Raw genomic sequence first — 20,474 nt, forward strand, 5'->3', positions numbered from 1 at the left:
CAGAACTATTCAAAAGCGGAGCTTGGCAGAGGATGATGTATCGTTGGCACCTCACAGTGACTAACGTTGCTTCTCTGAACAGCCTTCAGCAGGAATGCATGAATAATCTCATGGAATTTGCCGTTTCGAAAAGAATCCAACTCGTGAAAACATTAAGAAGCAAACGCTCAACATTTCTAACTCTTGCTGAAATCATTGCCCCAGCTTATGCTGCACAAAGTTCACAAAAGCAATGTCCTAAACAAATCAGTCTCAGGGACAGAATTAGGCCATTCGGCCCATCGGGTCTACTCCGCCATTCCATCATGGCTGGTCTATCTTTCCCTTGCAACCCCGTTCTCCTATCTTCACCCCGTAGCTCTTGAGGTTTGCCTTTACATACGACACAGAACAGGAGCAGACTCTCTGGCCCACAATGTCCATGCCCAACCTGATGCCAAGTTAAAGTAATTCCCTCTGCCTGCAGGTGCTCCATTTCAATGCCCTGCCCCATACCCACGTGCCTATGTAAAAGCCTCTAAAACTGCACTGTCTCATCAGCCACCACCATCCCTGGCAGCACATTCCTGGTACCCACCACCCTCTCTCTCTCTCTCTAACAAACCTGACCCACAAATTTCCTTTAACCTTTGCCCCTCTCAACTTAAAGCAATGGCCTCCAGTCTTTGACATCTTCACCCTGGAGAAAAGTTTCTGACTGTCTACCCTATCTATGCCCCTCATCATTTGATGTACTTTTGTCACGTCTCCGTTCTGCCTCTGATGCTCGAGAGAAAACAATTCAAGCCTGTCCAACCTCTCCCAATAGTAAATACCCTCCAATCTAGGCAGCATTCTGGTAACCTCTCCCAACCCTCCACATACTTCCTGTAATGGGGCAACCCAAACTGCACACAAGGGTGGCAGGGAGGCGCAGCGGTAGAGTTCCTCCCTTACAGTGCCTGAGACCCGGGTGCGATCCTGACTACAGGTAAAGTCTGTACGGCGTTTGTACGTTTTCCCTGTGACCGTGTGGGTTTTCTCCAGGGGCTCGGGTTTCCTCCCACACTCCAATGACGTACAGGTTTGTAGGTTAATTGGCTTTGATTAAATTATAAAATTGCCCCTGGTGTGTAGGATAGTGCTCGCGTACAGGGATCGCTGGTCGGCATGGGCTCGGTGGGCCGAAGGGCCTGTTTCCGCGCTGTATCTCTCAACTAAACGAAACGCAGCCTGAGCAAAGCCTAAAGGGCCTGTCCCACTAGCCGATTTTTTCGGCGAGAGCCGGCGTCATTGACTGGCGTATCAGGGTCGCCAAAAGATTTTGAACACTTCGAAATCCAGCAGCGTAAAACAAAATGTTGATACACTTGAGGAAACGCCGCGCATCAAAACGTCATCATGCGCTTCCGCCACGTCACCGCCGCAGCTTTTTCAATGACCTAATTCGTCAGTCACCAAAAAAATCGCCGTGGGACAGGTCCTTAATAGAGCTGCATCACAGCCTCCTGACTCTTAAATTCAATGCCTCAATCAATGAAGACGAGAGCACCATTATTTAACACAATGGAATCAATAGATAGTAACCTTATAATTTCCCATTCAACAATCAATTGAAATGGTGAGGGCACTGTCAGGTGAATGGCTTGGAAATAGTTTCCTGTTCAACATTGTGACAATTGTAATCAAAGCAATTTTCCAGATCTGGATCAGACTGGAGCTGTCAGCATACGGAGGAGCTGAGGAGTCGTGGAGAATCTAGAAATCAGAGCCAGAGTTTCAGAAGTGAAACAATTCAGTGGGTCAGACAGCATCTGTGGAGGAAATGGACAGGCAATGTTCCAAGCCCGGATACTTCTTCACTTTGGGATTAGACTTTAGAGATACTTAGCGGGGAAACAGGCCCTTTGGCGCACCGAGTCCCACGCCGATCACTGATCACTAGTACACCAGCACTATCCCATACACTAGGGACAATTTACAGATTTACACCTGTAGATCTTTTGGGAAAATTGGAGGAAATCGGGGCACCTTGAGAAAACCCACATGGTCCCAGGGAGAATGTAAAGAGTTTGTACAGACATCACCCCTGGTCAGGATCAATAGACAATAGGATCAATATACAAGAATAAGGAGTAAGCTATTCGGCCCTTCGAGCCATTCACTGTGATCATGGCAGATCATCCACAATCAGTACCCCATTCCTGCCTTCTCCCCATATCCCTTGTCTCCGCTATCTTTAAGAGCTCGATCTAACTCTCTCTTGAAAGCTTCCAGAGAATTGGCCTCCATTGCCTTCTGAGGCAGAGAATGCCACAGATTCACAACTCTCTGGGTGAAAACGTTTTTCCTCATCTCCGATCTAAATGGCTTACCCCTTATTCTTAAACTGTGGCCACTGGTTCTGGACTCCCCCAACATCGGGAATATGTTTCCTGCCTCTAGCGTGTCCAAGCCCTTAATAATCTTTAATATTTTCAATAAGATATCCTATCATCCTTCTAAATTCCAGTGTATACAAGCCTAGTCACTCCATTCTTTCAACATATGACAGTCCCGCCATCCCGGGAATTAACCTTGTGAACCTAGGCTGCACTCCTTCAATAGTAAGAATGTCCTTCCTCAAATTTGGAGACCAAAACTGCACACAATATTCCAGGTGTGGTCTCACTAGGGCCCTGTACAACTGCAGAAGGACCTCTTTGCTCTGATTCTCATCTTCTCTTATTATGAAGGCCAACATGCCATTAGCTTTCTTCACTGCCTGCTGTTCCTGCATGCTTACTTTCAGTGACATGTACAAGGACACCCAGATCTCGTTGTATTCCCCCTTTTCCTAACTTGACAACATTCAAATAATAATCTGCCTTCCTATTCTTCCCACCAGAGTGGAGAACCTCACATTTATCCACATTAAACTGCATCTGCCCAGTCACCCAACCTGTCCAAGTCACCCTGCATTCTCATAGTATCCTCCTCACAGTTCACACTGCCACCCAGCTTTGTGTGATTTGCAAATTTGCTAATGTTACTTTGAATCCCTTCATCTAAATCATTAATGAACATTGTAAATAGCTGCGGTCCCAGCACCGAGCCTTGCGGTACCCCACTAGTCACTGCCTGCCATTCTGAAAGGGACCCGTTAATCCCTACTCTTTGTTTCCTGTCTGTCAACCAATTTTTTATCCATTTGAGTACCCTACCCCCCAATACCATGTGCTTTAATTTTGCCCACTAATCTCTTATGTGGTACCTTATCAAAGGCTTTCTGAAAGTCCAGGTACACTACATCCACTGGTTCTCCCTTGACCATTTTCCTAGTTACATCCTCAAAAAATTCCAGAAGAGTAGTCAAGCATGATTTCCCCTTCGTAAATCTGCTGTCCAAATGTGCAGCTATTTCATCTTTTATAATTGACTCCAGCATCTTCCCCGCCACTGATGTCAGGCTAACTGGTCTATAATTCCGTTTTCCCTCTCCCTACTTTCTTAAAAAGTGGGATAACATAAGCTACCCTCCAATCCACAGGAACTGATCCTGAATCTATAGAACATTGGAAAATGATCACCAATACATCCAGGATTTCCAGAGCCACTTCTTTCAGTACCCTGGGATACAGACCGTCAGGCCCTGGGGATTTATCAGCCTTCAGTCCCATCAGTCTACCCACTACTTCCTAACTAATGTGAATTTCCTTCAGTTCCTCCAACATCCTAGGTCCTCTGGCCACTAGTATATCTGGGAGATTGTTTGTGTCTTCCTTAGTGAAGGCAGATCCAAAGTACCTGTTCAACTCGTCCACCATTTCCTTGTTCCCCATAATAAATTCGCCTGTGTCTGTCTTCAAGGATCCACATTTGTATTAACTAATTTTTTCCTCTTCACATACCTAAAGAAGCTTTTACTATCTTCCTTTATATTCTTGGCTAGCTTACCTTCACACCTCATCTTTTCTCCCCGTATTGCCTTTTTAAGTATCTTCTGTTGCTCTTTAAAAGTTTCCCAATCCTTTGGCTTTGACTTCCCTACTGTCCTTGACTTCCCTTGTCAGCCACGGTCGCCTCTTACTCCCCTTAGAATCTTTCTTCCTCTTTGGAATGAACTGATCCTGCACCTTCTGTATACAGAAACACCTGCCATTGTTCCACTGTCATCCCTGCTAGGGTCTCTTTCCAGTCAACTTTGGCCAGCTCCTCCTTCATGCCTCCATAACCCCCTTTGCTCAACTGTAATACTGACACTTCCGATTTTATCTTCTCCCTCTCAAATTGTAGATTAAAACTCATCATATTATGGTCACTACCTCCTAATGGCTCCTTTACCTTGAGTTCCCTTATCAAATCCGGTTTGTTACACAACACTGAATCCAGAATTGCCTTCTCCCTGGTAGGCTCCAGTTCAAGCTGCTCTAAGAATCCATCATGGAGGCACTCCACAAACTCCCTTTCTTGAGGCCCAGTACCAACCTGATTTTCCCAGTCTACCCGCATATTGAAACCTTCCATAACAACCGTAGCATTACCTTTGCGACATGCCAATTTTAACTCTTGATTCAACTTGCACCCTATATCCAGGCTACTGTTTGGGGGCCTGTAGATAACTCCCATTAGGGTATTTTTACCCTTACAATTCCTCAGTTCTATCCATAGTGACTCTACATCTCCTGATTGTATGTCACCCCTAGCAAGGGACTGAATTTCATTCCTTACAAACAGAGCTACCCCACCCCCTCTGCCCACCTGTCTGTCTTTTCGATAGGACGTCTACCCTTGAATATTCAGTTCCATCCCAGGCCCTCTTGCAGCCATATCTCTGTAATTCCCACAACATCATTCTTGCCAATTTCTAACTGAGCCTCAAGCTCATCCACTTTATTTCTTATACTTCGCACATTCATAAACAACACTTTAACTTCGGTATTCACCTCCCCTCTCACTAGTGGCCTTGACCTTACTCTCTTATCCCTTCTCGGGCTTTCCTTCCCATTAATTCGGGAGTCTTTTGTAACTTTTCCTCTACTTACTTCCCCTTTAACTCCATCTATATACTGCCAATTTGTCAACCCCTCCCCCCCGCTATTTAGTTTAAACCCACACGTGCAGCACTAGCAAACCTGCCTGCCAGAATGTTGGTTCTCCCTCCAGTTAAGGTGCAACCTGTCCCTTTTGTACAGGTCACCCCTACCCCAGAAGAGATCCCAGTGGTCTATAAATCTAATTCCCTGCTCCCTGCACCAGGCCCTCAGCCACACATTCAGATCCCCTATCTCCCTGTTCCTGCGCTCACCAGCATGAGGTACAGGAAGCAATTCAGAGAGAACCACCCTGGAGGTCCTGCTTCCTAACTCTCTAAACTCACATTGGAGAACCTCCTTCCTCTTCTTCCTGACGTTGTTAGTGCCCACGTGCACAACTACTGCCGGCTGTTCAACTTCCGTCTCGAGGATGTTCTGAAGTCGGTCCATGACATCCTGAACCCTGGCACCAGGGAATCCACAGACCATCCTTGAGTCTCGCCTGCCGCCATAGAATCTCCTGTCCGCACCTTGGACAATGGAGTCACCCACCACTATGACTCTGCCCGACGTCGGTCACGCCGGTCGAGTCTCATCACTAGGGTTGGAGCCACCGACCTGTCCGCCGCTTGGACTGGAACCCTCGTCTGCCCCGACAGCTCCCAAGAGGGTGTACCTGTTTTCATTAGGCACAGTCTCCTGCACTCCACGTTTACTCCCCTTCCTCACAGTCACCCACCTTCGCTCTTCCTGTATCCTTGGCGTGACAACCTCACTGTAGATCCCGTCCAGGAAACTCTTGTTTTCCCGGACGGCCCTGAGGTCATCCAGCTGCTTCTCCAGTTCCCCAACACACACGTTCATTCACAAGCTGCACCTGGACACAATTTCTGCAGGTGTAGTTTCCATTAGCTCCAGCAGAGTCCCTGAATTCCCACATCCTGCAGGAAACACACTGTACCAACTTGCCTGCCATTTCTTCAGTGGCCTCCTTGCCTCAGCCTCTTCACCGAAGACTCTCATGCCAAACACTCACACTTTACTCACAAAAGCACTTCACCTCAACAAGGCCGCTCCTCTACAGCTGCACTTCTTTATCTGTTGCCTAATCAACTACTTTCGGGCTAATTTGTAAATTACGCAAACCTGGGCCTTTGGCGCTCTTTTTAAATCTTCTTTCCCTCGGCCTCACCTACTTCCAGCCAATACCAGCTCTCGCTGCTTCTGGCTGCTGCTTCTCTCCGACCTTCACGGAAAACGTGAAAACGGTCGAACCCGGGTCTCTGGCGCTGTAAGGCAGCGACTCTATCACTTACACCACTGCGCCGCCCCTTGATTGACCACTACTGGAAATATCACTTGTCCATTTCCCTCCACAGATGCTGCCTAACCTGCTGTGTTTCTCCAACACTTGGTGTTTTGCTCAAGATTCCAACACCTGCAGTTCCTTGTGTCACCTTTTCAGGAGTGAAGTTGAGAACCGCCCCTATACAAGGGCGAGAGTGGATTTCAAGCAGGAATTGTTAAATGAATATCTGAGGTTGTTAACATTTTGTTAACCAGAAGGAATACAGGGCCTCTCCTTCCTTTCCTTAGAACACTTTTAATTTTAGTTTGGTTTAGGGATACAGTGTGGAAACAGGCTCTTCGGCCCATCGAGTCCACGCTGACCAATGATCACCCGTTCACAACAGTTTTACGTTGTCCCACTTTCGCATCTTACACACTTGACACAAGGGGCAATTTACAGAAGCCAATTAACCTGCAAACCCACAGGTTTAGTCTGTTTATCGGTTGTGAAACTTTGCCTTTGATAACAGTTAATCTTGTCTATAAAAGAGGCTTTTAGATAGGCATATGGATATTTTGTGTTTAATTTAAAGATATAGCAAGGAAACCAGCCCTCCACGCCATCCATCGATCACCTATCCACACTAGTTCTATGTTATCCCTCTATTGCATCCACTCCCTACACACTAGGGGCAATTTACAGTGGCCGATTCATTCACAAACCCACACACCTTGTGCGATGTGAAAGGAAACCAGAGTACCCAGAGGAAATCCACGCGGTCACAAGGAGAATGTGCAAACTCCACACAGACAGCACCCGAGGTCAGGTCGAGCCTGAGTACAAGCATAAGCATTTAACCCACGGGGCCATCGAGCCCTTGCACTGGCCCCATTGTTGAACAAGACCATGGCTGATCGGACTGTGACCTTAACTCTGCAGTCCCCTCCAGCCACAGTAACCTTTAACCTTCTTGCTTAACAACAATCATCGACATCGGCCTTTAAGAATATTTAAAGCCTGTGCTTTTGTCGTCTTCTGAATCCCAAAGTCTCATTACCCCTCATGGTTTCTGTGCGTTAACTCGGCCTAGTCAGGAGAAACAAGTCGAGACACCCGGAATGAAACTTACTTGGCACGGATTATCACAAGGTTTCTAGTGATGTGGTGACACCGTCGGCTGCGGGGACAAGAAACTGGACCCTGAGCTAAAATTAGATCCCTCAATAAGAATTAGGCCCTCACTGTAAACAAATGCTTTGCTTTGAAGCAATAAAGTTAAACATCCATGTGAATATATTTATTTAAAAGTCCAAACTCAGGGCGGCATAGAGGCGCAGCGGTACTGTCTCACAGCGCCAGAGAGCCGGGTTCGATCCCGATTGTGGTCTGTGGGTCAGGAGGTCAAGGATCCAGTTGCAGAGGGGAATGCTGGCTCCAAGTTCCACGAGTTTGGATGGAATAACGGTTTTGAAAGCAGCGGTCGAGATGCTGCCTCACAGCGCCAGCGGCCCGGGTTCGATCCTGACTGCGGGTTTAGTTTAGTTGTTATGTGTACTGGGGTAAAGTAAAAGCTTTTAGTTGCGCCCTATGCAGCCAGAGAGAGGAGAGGGGAGAAGAGGGAGTGACCGAGTTGGGAGGAACTTTTTCTAATCTTACCTCGACGGAGATGCGATTTCTTTCCGTATCGTATCTCCGCCTGCACTGCGGCCTAACATTGAGGAGTTGGCGGCCTTTGCTGGTGACCGATTTTGTGAGCTTTGTGAGAAATCGTGAGGTTTTGGGATTCTGCGGACTTAACATCACGGAGCCCGCGATCCCATTGCCCGCGATACAGTATTGTACTTCCAGTGGCGCTGGTGCCAGCAGCCTCCACCTACAGCCCGGTATCTTTTTGTTTTTTTGTTTATTTAGTTATGTTAAAGTGTGTTTTTTTTTTTTTTTTTTGGTGTCTTTTTGTGGGGGAAGAGGGCACGATGCGGGGGATACCGTCCTTCAGCCGCTTCCTGGTGAGGACGCGACTATTATTCGAGTCGCGTCCTCGCCCCCCCCCCCCCCCCCACAGCGGCCTACCTACTGGATTGGCGCGGCCTTTCCTGCCGGGATCGACCGGAGCTCCAGCAGCGGCGGGACAGCGCTGGAACATCGCGGGGCTGGCGATGCCTTACCGGGGGTCGCCTTCTGGAGCCCGGAGTGCTGGGCCTGCTGCACCAACATCATGGAGCTGCGGTTTGCGGAGCTCCCAACGCGGGCGGCGCTGATCAACAACGCGGGGTCCTGCGACTCTGCCCGGCTCGGCCTGCGGACTCGGGAGCTGCAGACTCCGGCTGCGGGAGGCGGCTGATCAGGAGGTCCGGGCCGCTGAGGAGGAGGATGCTCACCGTCGGGGTTCGGCGTCGGCGTTCCACCAGCCCGGCGTGAGGGCCTGAACATCGGGCCACCCGGGGCGGCGACTGCGGGTGCTCAGAAGGCCCCGACCACGGATGAACACGGAGGGGAGGCTGGCTGGACTATGGTGCCATCCTCACCTTGGTGCCATTTATGTTATGTTGTGTTGTGGACTTTCTGTGTTTGTGCTTTTTTTTATAATATAATTTCAATTTTATTTTTAATATGTTTTATTATTTATTTATTATTTATTTATTCTTTTTTATGATTTTATGATACTGCCTGTAAGGGAAATTCATTTCGTTGTCTCAAATTGAGACAATGACAATAAATTTGAATACAATACAATACAATACAATACATTGCCAGGGATCGACCTCGGAGCTCCAACCGTGGGTGCCTGCGGACTTTAACGCCGTGGAGATCGCAGTCTCTGGTTAGAGGCCGACTTTCGGGAGTTCCACGCCGCAGGAGCCCCAACGCGGGAGCTTTGATCGCCCCGACCGTGGGAGAAAATAAAAAGTTTGGACTTTATTGCCTTCCATCACAGTGAGGAACATTGGGAATCCACTGTGGTGGATGTTTATGTTAACCTTTATGTAGTTGTGTGTCTTGCTGATTTTTTTTAGTATAGCTGTATGGTAATTTGAATTTCACTGCACCTTAATTGGTACGTGACAATAAATTCACGTTGACCTTGAACCCCCTTTGTCTTGCTGACCGTGCAGAAGAAGTTATTGCCGTGGCAACAGAGTATGAGGTTCTCAATCTCCTTCCTGTACTCCGTCTCGTCATTATTTGATATTCGGCCCACAATGGTGGTGTCGTCTGCAAATTTGTAAATTGAGTTGGACTGGTCTTTGGCTGCACAGCCGAGTGTATTTGGCCGAGTGTATAAGGAGTCTAGCAGGGGGCCGGGAATGTGTAGGAAAGAACTGCAGATGCTGGTTTAAACCAAAGATAGGCACAAAATGCTGGAGTAGCTCAGTGGGACAGGCAACATCTTTGGACAGAAGGAATGGGCGACGTTTCTGAAGAAGAGTCTCGACCCAGAAAAATCACCCGAGATGCTGCCTGCCCGGCTGAGTTACTCCAGATTTTTGTGTCCATCAGGGGGCTGAGAACGCATCCTTGTGGGGCAACAGTGTTGGGGATTATCGCAGAGGATGATTTGTCACCGATTCACACTGATTGTGGTCTGTTGGTCAGGGAGTCAAGGATCCAGTTGCAGAAGAGAATGCTGACTCCAAGTTTCATGAGTTTGGAGATGTGCTTTGATGGGATAATGGTATTGAAAGCAGAGCTGTAGTATATGTATAGGAGTCTGACATTAACCAGGTGACCCAGGGATGAGTGTGGGTCAGGGAGATGACATCCACCACGGACCAGTTGTGGCGGTCGGTAGGTGAACTGCAATGGGTCAAGGCCGCTGGGTAGGCTGGATTTAACGTGTTCCATAACCAGTCGGTCGAAGCACTTCATGTCAATGTCAAGCCCACTGGATGGGAGTCATGAAGGCATGAGATCTTGCTTTTCTTTGGCACAGGTATGTTAGTGGCAGCGTTAGCTAGCCTTAATAGTACAAAGTCAATGGCTGTAGTACAACCAAAAACAAGGTCCATAGAAGTCCAAAGGTGGCCGAGCAGTAGAGTTGCTGCCTTACAGCGCCGGAGACCCGGGTTCGATCCTGGTATGGAGTTTGTACGTTCTCCCCGTGACCGCGTGGGTTTTCTCCGAGATCTTCCCACACTCCAAAGACGTACAGGTTTGTAGGTTAATTGGCTTCGGTAAAAATTGTCCCTAGTGTGTGTAGGATAGCCTTAGTCTATGGCGATCGCTGGTCGGCGCGGACTCGGTGGGCCGAAGGGCCTGTTTCTAAACTAAACTAAGTAGCTGAGGAAGGAATTCCAATGCCCTCACCCAGTGTGGCCTTCATGGGACTCACCAACGTGGTGACCTTAAGCACCCTCTACAATGGGCCAGAGACCATGGAGCAATGAGTAAACAGCGGCCCTGTCAGCCACACCCATCCCCCACAAACAGAACGGTTGCAGATGTTTACAAGGCCAGCCTTTAATCAATTTAAATCTTCACTGCTATTGGGGCACAAACTTTTCAGTGTCAGTGTGTTTCACTTGGAAGCCAAATTATGTTGATAAACTAGGAATTAAAAGCATCTGCAAACTGCTGTAACTCCCGTATCACAAGCAGGAATGTAGGAGCCTCCCAGCTTCAGCCTAAAAGATAAAAGGTGGACATACTTAAACCGTTCCCTTCTGATACAGATAGACTTGCTACGGGCTTTGTGCCTCTCCTGTAGTTTAGTTTAGTGTTACAGCACGGACATCGGGTCCACCGAGTCCACACCGACCAGCGATCCCCGCACATTAACACTACCCTACACACACTAGGGACAATGTTACATTAATACCAAGCCAATTAGCCTACACACCTGTACGTCTTTGGAGTGTGGGAAGAAACCGAAGATCTCGGGGAAACCTCACGCAGGTCACGGGGAGAACGTACAAACTCCGTACAGACAAGCACCCAGATCAAACCCGAGTCTCTGGCGCTGTAAGGCACCAACTCTACTGCAAGGCCACCGCGCCACATATTACTTCAGTCTTCGAAATAGTGGGTCCCTATTAGGCCCCCCTCTCTCACAGCACGTTCCTGGGACTAAGTATCGCCAACAACTTGACCAGACCACAGAGACGCTCTTGTCAAGAAAGCACCCATTCCTTCTCTCCAGAGATGCTGCCTGTCCCGCTGAGTTACGCCAGCATTTTGAGTCTATCTTTGATTGTAATCATATGTAGTCTTTCCACTGACTGGATCGCATGCAAATACGCAACAAAAAAGCTTTTCGCTGTACCTCGGTGCAGGTGATAATAAGCCAAACTAAACCTAGCACTGCTCCGGCAAGGTTGAAGGAACTCCAGTAATGGAAGCTGCTGGCAGCAATGCTTTTCTCGCAGACAGATAAACACACCCCTCCCCCAAACTTGGGTCAATTTTGGATGTGACAAGCATTGGAAAGTCTCCAGTCTGTCTAACCACTCTGCCAGCTGTAGACTCGGTGCGAGGAACTGAAGATCGAGATAGCAGAAGTATAATCATCCCAGTTAAAATAACCACACGATCTCTGGCTAACTCAATTCACCACTAAATACCTGCACCAAGTCCATTTTTCAGAAGGAAAATATGTTTACTCTTAGCATAAAATATCATTGATCTAAATTTGCATTAAAAGAGAACAGAGAACAGCGACACATAACTGTAAATATCTGAAGGAAAAGGTGGCAGACTAGCACAGTGGTAGAGTTGCTGCCTCACAGCGCCAGCGACCCAGGTCCGATCAGTAAGACAGGTGCTGCATGTATGCAGTTAGTGACTGTGTGGGTTATACACAGTCCAAAGAATTCCACCCTCTGACTATAGAAATTCCTCTTTGTCTGCTTCCTAAAGGATTGTCCTTTAATTCTGAGGCTGTGACCTCTAGTCCTAGACTCTCCCACTAGAGTGGAAATATCTAGGTGAGGAGGGGAGATTTGGGGAGAGCAGAGGAATGTAAAAAAATATGTTGCAAGTGTTTCGCTGGCCGGAGTGCATCTCCATTGAGGGCAGGTCACAGAAAAAGGGGGACACCGTGGTACAGCCTTACAGCGACAGATACCCGGGTTCAATCCTGACTACGGGTGCTGTTTGTACAGAGTATGTACGTTCTCCCTGTGACCGACTCCAGTTTCCTCCCACAGTCCAAAGACCTACAGGTTTGTAGGTTAATTGGCTTATCCCACATACGCCAGGGACAATTTACAATTTTAAAATTGTAAATTGTCCCTGGCGTATGTGGGATCGTGCTAGTGTGCGGGAATGGCTGGTCGGTGTGGACTCGTGGGTTCGAAGGGCCTGTTTCCATGCTGTATCTCTAAACTAAGCTCAACAAGTGAAAACAAGACCCTCTCTGAACAAGGTGTGGACCTGGCTTCTGAAGGCGTGAATTTACGAGAATGTTGCCGGGAGTTTTACGAGCATGTTGCTGGGGCTCCAGGGCCTGGGCTACAGGGAGAGGTTGGGCAAGCTAGGACTTTATTCCCTAGAGTGCAGTGGCGATGTGTATGTGTACAAAATCATGAGAGGAATAGATAGGGTGAATTGGCAGAGTGGTTTTCCCCAGAATAGGGGAATTAAGAACCAGAAGGCATATGTTTAAGGTGAGAGGGGACAGATTTAATAAGAACATGAGGGGCAACCTTTTCACTCACAGGGTGGTGGGTATATGGAACGAGCTGCCAGAGGAGGCAGTTGAGGCAGGTACAATAACAACATTTAAAAAACACTTGGACAGGAAAGGTTTAGAGGGATGTGAAACGTGGGCAAATGCGACTTGCTTAGATGGGGTATGTTGATCAGCATGAATGAGTTGGGCCGAAGGGCCTGTTTCCGTGGCGTACGACTTTATGACTCAAATTATGTTTCTTTGCCTGTTGACCAGCTGGTGTCTCCAGCTTTTTGTGTTTTTCTTAATTTCAGATGCTCGAGTCCGTCAGATTTTATATATGGGTTTTATTTGGTATGAAGGTGTGAGACTTGTTGCAGTGCTCTGGATTCTGAGTGTCAGTAAGAGAAGATGGACACAAAATACTGGAGTGACTCCATGGGACAGGCAGCATCTCTGGAGAGAAAGAATAGGTAACATTTCGGGTCGAGGCCCTTCTTCAGACTGAGTGTCAGGGGAGAGGAAACTAGATGTATCATTAAGATAAAGTCCCTCTTCTGAAAACCATTTAATAGCGGCTACCTCACAGGACAGGAGACCCGGGTTTGATCCTGACCTCGGTTGCTGCTTGCACAGAGTTTGCATGTTCCCCCTGTGACCGCGTGGGTTTCCTCCTGGTGCTCCGGTTTCCTCACACACCCCATAGATTAATTTTGGCCTCTGTACGTGGAGTGGAGTGGAAGCGAAAGCGGGATCACATAGAACTAGTGAGAACAAGTGATCGATGGTCGGCATGGACCTGATGGGCCGAAGAGCCTGTTTCCGTGCTGGACGAAAACTTGAACGGAACCAGCCAAGCAGGGTTAAATTTTCACGAGAATATTCTGAAGTCCATCTGGCATATGTGCACTTATGAATAATAAGGATGCAGTGGCTATGATTAATTTTTCTGCCTGTGATTTATTATTGGGCCGTGCTAATTTTGGGGTGATTTATTGTTGGGATACACTGAGCTTACCCTTTCCCCTATTGTTGTGCTGTGTTCAGCAACTATTTTTTCACAGTCACTAGTGCACTGTCAGACTTTAGTTTTCAACAAGAGATTGGGACTGTCAAGACCATCGCGACATCCCGAACGCTCAAAGACCCACTCGAGGAAAGAAAGAAATCAGTCTGAAGAAGGGTTTCGGCCCGAAACGTTGCCCATTTCCTTCGCTCCATAGATGCTGCTGCACCCGCTGATTTTCTCCAGCATTTTTGTGTACCGATGAAAGAACGAGCCTTTTTTGTTTCCTGACCATTTAAAATGATTAACCATTTCATCGTGCGGTTATCATTTTAACCTGACAACTAATTGACTGTTTTTGCAAGACTTAAGTTTAGTTTCCGGTTGATAAGAGTCATGTTAAACTCGTTCACCTGACCACACCCACAAGATAAAACTGTCCCAATACTCATAAACAGGCAAAACTGGTTTAGTTTATTGACTTGTCTACCTTTGCACTCTCCGTGTGCATTAAAAGAGACTATAGAGAGGACAGAGGACATAGGTTTAAGGAGAGGGGGGAACGATTTAATTTTAGTGCCTTTAATTTAGTTTAGCGATACTGCATAGAAGCAGCCCTTCGGCCCACTGAGTCCAAGCCGACCTGCAATCCCATACACACACACTAGGGGCACTTTACAATTTTACCAAGCCAATTAACCTACAAACCTGTACATTTTTAGAGTGTGGGTGGAAACCGGAGCTCTACGGGGGAAACAGACCCAAGTCATGGGGTGAACAAACAAACTCCGTGCAGACAGCACCCGTAGTCAGGATCGAACACGGGTCTCTGGTGCTGTAAGGCAGCAATTCTACTGCTGCGCCATCGTACCTGAGGGATAATATTTTTGTACACACAAAGGGTGGTGGGTGTATGGAACAAGTTAACAGAGGAGGTAGTCGAAGCAGATACTATCACAATGCCAAAGAGACATTTAGACAGGGACATAGATAGGATAGATTTCGAGGGATACGGGCCAAGTGTGTACAGGAAGAACTAGTGTAGATGTTGCTGGCGTGGGCAAGTAGGGCCGAAGGGCCCGTTTCCACGCTGTATGACTCTATAACTGCTGATGCTGTTTTACAAAAAAACTAAGATACAAAGTACTGGAGTAACTTAGCAGATCAGGCAGCATCTCTGGAGAACGTGGATAGGCAAAGTTTCTGGTAGGGACCCTTCTTCAGCCTTAATCTAGTGTTGGGCTACTGCATTGGCTATATTTAAGAGGGACTTAGATGTGGCCCTTGTGGCTAAGGGGATCAGGGGTATGGAGAGAAGGCAGGTACGGGATACTGAGTTGGATGATCAGCCATGATCATATTGAATGGCGGTGCAGGCTCGAAGGGCCGAATGGCCTACTCCTGCACCTAATTTCTATGTTTCTATGTACCTGCCCATGAGTGTATGTTCCCTTGCTGGGGATCCTTGATGCTAGATGCCATCTTCTGCAGACAGGGCCTCGGTTGTAGATGATCATATTGATGTTGGAAGCAGACAGCTGTTACCACACTCAGATAGGAATAGCCAGGTTAGACTTTAGATGTTAGATTTTTAGAGATACAGCAGGGAACAGGCTCTTCGGCCCACTGCACCGACTGGCAGTACACTAGCACTATCCTACACACTAGGGAACATTTACAATTTACAGAAGCCAATAAACCTATTAACCTGTACATCTGTGGTGTGTGGGAAGACACCAAAACACCCGGAGAAAACAAATGCGGTCACAGGTAGAATGTACAAACTCCATAGGTACAGCACCTGTAGTCAGGATCGAACCCTGGTCTCTGGTGATGTAAGCGGCAACACTACCTCTGTGCCACCGTGCCACCCAATCTAAAATTGGAGAATTTAACGATCAAACCGTTGCGTTGTGACCTCCGCAGGTCTGAGCGCTTAGCTCGGTGGAAGTCGATGGTCCCTGATGGCCCTGTGCCAAACATGCCGATCAAGGCCTTGGCTTCCCACACGGAGTGGCTCCCATCCTGAGAGTGCCTCTCACCAGAGAGCCTGGCTGACAGCAGCTGGATGTGGTTATTAAGCGTAGCACTGATTGCTTAATCTTACATTGGTGAGCGTTCTAATGCTGTGTCTAAATTGTGCTTGGCACCCTTCCATCTGTCAGAGATTTCAAACATCCTGTGGACGTTTCCATTAACCCCGCCTCTTTATCCCATGCCAGTGTAAACGCGGCAACTCTGCTGAGACAAAGGCCTTGCTTCCAATGTAAAGAAACCCGACACTCTGATAAGAGTTCACTCGGCTAATTCCTGGACTGAGAGGCTTGTCTATGCATGTGTGGCTGAACAATATAGATCTACACTCTAGTAGAATCTTACTGAATCAAGGGTGGCATGGTGGCGCAGTGGTAGAGCTCTGCCTTTCAGCACCAGAGCCCCAGGTTCGATCCTGACTACGGGTGTTTTCTGTACGGAGTTTGTACATTCTCCCTGTGACTGCGTGGGTTTTCTCCAGGAGCTCCGGTTTCCTCCCACACCCTAAAGACAAATGGTTTTGTAGGTTAATTGGCCTCTGTAAATTGCCCCTGGTGTGTAGGATAGCACACGTGATCACTGTACCTCTAAACTCTAAAAGACATCCCAACACACTCACGGCCACTGAAGTCTTTCTGGAAGGGCAGTCATCGTTGTAATGCAGGGAACAAGGCAGAAAGGTCCTGGATAATGAACCGACAACCATCTTCTTTGCAACAGTGCAACAAGCATCAACTCTAGGCCAGTGGTTCCCAACCTTTTTTTGGCCATGCCCCACCTAATCACCTCTAAAATCCTGATGCCCCCCCCCCATGTGGTGATATATAATTCTTATCATTTCAATACCTTGGTTTAAACAAGCTTCAAAAGAACATGGTTCAATAAATAAGTTTCTCCCATGACCTCGCGCGCTTCGTGCGACGTGCATGAAGAGCGATGGCGCGGTGATTATGTAATAACAACACAATAAAGACCTTTTTTACCCCAAAAAAATTATTTACTCAAAATAACATCTGAAACATAAACTACATATGTTTACCTGATGGAAAATCCAAAAAAATAAAAATCGGAAATTTGGACCCAGACCTCCTCAGTTGCGCTCAATTGCCCCCCTTAAAAATCAAATTGCCCCCCTGTGGGGCGTACGCCCCACGTTGGGAACCACTGCTCTAGGCATAACTTTACCCACTATTATTCACAGTGTTCTTCTGATCCTCAAATCTCACTGTACCACTTGGTGCATGTGACAATAAATGTAACTTGAAGTTGAACTTGATAGGATGGATGGGGCTTTGCCTGACATCTGAAGAAGTTAATGATCATCTTGCTACATACAGTATTAGAGAGATTTATACCCAGTTAGTTTAGTGTTTACAGCGCAGAAACAGGCCTTCGGCCCACCAAGTCCACACCAACCAACGATCCCCGCACAATAACTTAATCCTACGCACACTAGGGAAATATACTAGATACATTTATACCGACCGTGGGAGGAAATCAAAAATTCCCGCGAAAACCCACGCAGATCATGGGGAGAACATGCAAACTCCGTACAGGCAAGCACCTGTAGTCAGGATCGAACCCGGGTCTCTGGCGCTGTAAGGTGGGGACTCCAACGCTGAGCCACTGTGCCGTCCCCAGTGGTATATCAAAACCTTATTAAGAAGTTGGACTGGTCAAAACTCAGAAGCATTGCGTTTGGCTGGAGACTTAAACCTGTCAGCACTTAAGTGAGCAGTCCCAAGAAGGGTTCCGACCCGAAACGTCACGCATACTTTTTCCTCCAGAGATGCTGCCTGACCTGCAGAGTTACCCCAACACTTGGTGTCTACTCTGACAACACTTAAGTTGTTTAATCCATTGTAAAGACACAGCCTGGGATTGTAGAACATACAACACAGAACGGTACAGCACAGAAACAGGCCCTTCCACCCAAAATGTATGTGCCACACCTGACACCAGGTTAAACTACCCTCATCTGCCTGCACATGATCCATAACCCTCCATTCACTGCATTACCACCAGTTTATCTTAAAGCCTCTTAAACAGCACAATGGGGCGACCAGAACTGCACGCAATACTCCAAATGTGGCCGAACCACAAGTCCTGTACAGCTGCATCCTGACTCTTATATTCAAGAGTCAACCAATGAAGGCAAACACACCTTAAGCCTTCTTTACCACTGGATTTACTCATGTGGCCACTTTCAGTGAGTTATGGAGTTGGACCCCAAGATCAAGAAGGGTCATTCAAGTGAAAACAATCCAATTTTGTATAACCTCTCCTTGTAGTAAATACCAAATAGCAATTATGTGAGGAGGTATCTATCCCCAGATTACTGGAAAAGTTTATTCCCAGCTGTTATCAGACAACGGAACCATCCTCTCACCAACTAGAGAGCGGTCTTGACCACTGCACTGGAGACCTTCAAACTATCTTTAATCGGACTTCACAGGACTTTACCTTGCACTATACATTCTACCCTTTATCCTGTAGCTGTACACTGTGGACGGCTTGGTTGTGATCATGTGGTCTTTTTGTTGACTGGACAGCACGTAACAAAAAGCTTGTCACTGTATCTTGCTGCACACGACAATAATAATAAAAGGTAGACAAAAATGCTGGAGAAACTCAGCGAGTGCGGCAGCATCTATGGAGCGAAGGGAACAGGCAATGTTTCGTACCAAAACCCTTCGTCAGACTGAAGGTTGATCAGTCTGAAGAAGGGTTTCGGCCCGAAACTTTGCCTAATTCCTTCGCTCCATAGATGCTGCCGCACTCGCTGAGTTTCTCCAGCATTATTGTCTACCTTGGATTTTCCAGCATCTGCAGTTCCTTCTTGAACATAATAATAATAATAAATCCAGGCAACATTCTGGTAAACCTCTTCTGCACCCGGACCAAAACCATCACATCCTTCCTGTAATGGGGCGACCAGAACTGTCTGCAATACTCCAAATGCAGTACGCGTGAAGAGCACAGGGAACCAGATAAACCTCTGACCAGTCTAACTACACCCTGAGTGAATACCCTCTTTAAAATGGGTGGAGGGAATGTGAGATGAAGGCTTATTTTGAAATCAAAAAAGGATAATACATGACGAACTCCACTTAGAAATCCCAAAACAATCTTGAAATGGACCGGCCTAAAATTGTCCCAACCGGGAGCGGGACAAAGACTGGCAAGTGATAGGTGGATATAGGTGAGAAGGGAAAGGGGGGGGTGGGGGGGAGGGGAGGTCGCTGGACAAAGGCCAGAGATGAAACGGAGACAAGGTTTCAGATAAGAAGAGGAGGTGGCGTGAAGCCAGATGGAACGATATTAGTTGGAAGAGGAGGGATAGTGAAAGGGGGGAGGAGAGGGAGAGGGAGAGGGTTATGGTGGTGGATAGAGAGTGGGGCACAGGTCAGAGAGGGGGGAGAGGGGTGTGGTGGTGGATAGAGAGTGGGGCACAGGTCAGAGAGGGGGGAGAGGGATGTGGTGGTGGATAGAGAGTGGGGCACAGGTCAGAGAAGGCAGGAAAAATGAGTGGGGGTTGCGTAAAATTGGGGAATTTGTGGTTCACTGTTGGTCCTGACCCGAAACGTCGCCTCCCCGTGTCCGCCAGTGATGCTGCCTAACCCGCTCCAGCACTTTGTGTATATCTGTAAACCAGCTCCTGGTGTCTGTAAAACTTTTATCAAGTTGGCCTGAAGAATTCTACAGCTTTCTAACACCCAGAGCTGCCCGTGTCATATGGCTTGGGGGTGGGGCAGTGAGGAAGGGCAACAATTCCTCCACTCCAGGTCTGGAACGATTCAGACCACAGATATATATATATATATATGTGAATTCCAACCCGTCCACGTTGGATTCAATGCAAACGCACTTAAAGCAGAGATCAGGCCAGTCGCAGCAGCAAGAGACTCCGACGCAGAGCCGAGTGAGCAAAGCAGGCGTTAGTTATAAAAAGTGAAGTAAACAGGAGACCTACCGCAACCTGTAGCCTGCGACTGACACGGGGACTGCGCTGCAGATTGTGTAAACCGGTTCAGCAAAGTAAAGTTGTGTGGAAGTTTTTCCCCTTGCAAACCAACCTGTCCTCACGGGTGCTCGAAAATGCATTCACGCTCTCAGCCTGGTTCAGCTCACATGCCACGCAAGCCCTCCCAGAAGGGAGAGGTGGACTGAGTTTTTTTTTTCTGGAGGGGAGGAGAGACTGCCTTTTGCAAAGAAAGTGGCTGAAGTTTTGACTCGATTTCCTTATTGCCGGCACTAGCCTGCGGCAAGCGGTGTACCAGGACAGCAGACAGTAGAGAGCTGGAAAGGCTTTGCATCTGTATGTTGTGCCATAGTGAGGGGAAGGGGTGGGATTTGAGAGGCTTGATGGTGGATAGGGGAGGGTTGGTGGGAGAGAAAATGCAACTTTCAGCCAAACTGCAGATAAATGAAACCTTGTATTGCTAAAGAATGCTGGAGGCTTTTTTCTTTTTTTTTCTTTCTTTCTTTCTCTCTCTCTCTGGAATCACGTGTGCTAGGCTGGTTTATGTTTCTTCTTAATTG

At 47.6% G+C, this 20,474-nt stretch overlaps 1 protein-coding gene across 2 annotated transcripts in view; it reads right to left on the reverse strand.

The window, feature by feature from the left end:
* The window catches only part of LOC129711874 (serine/threonine-protein kinase Nek6-like), a 117,418-nt gene extending 97,182 nt beyond the window's left edge, over window positions 1-20,236 (reverse strand). Inside the window, exon 1 of one of the 2 annotated variants that reach the window (XM_055659858.1) lies at window positions 19,906-20,236. The gene's annotated coding sequence lies outside the window, so the exon portion shown is untranslated. The remainder of the gene's footprint in view (window positions 1-19,905) is intronic. The other variant, XM_055659859.1, reaches the window with a different exon arrangement.
* Between the last annotated feature and the right edge of the window lie 238 nt (window positions 20,237-20,474).

Source organism: Leucoraja erinacea, chromosome 31 (genome assembly GCF_028641065.1).
Source record: "Leucoraja erinacea ecotype New England chromosome 31, Leri_hhj_1, whole genome shotgun sequence".
Lineage (NCBI taxonomy): Eukaryota > Metazoa > Chordata > Chondrichthyes > Rajiformes > Rajidae > Leucoraja > Leucoraja erinaceus.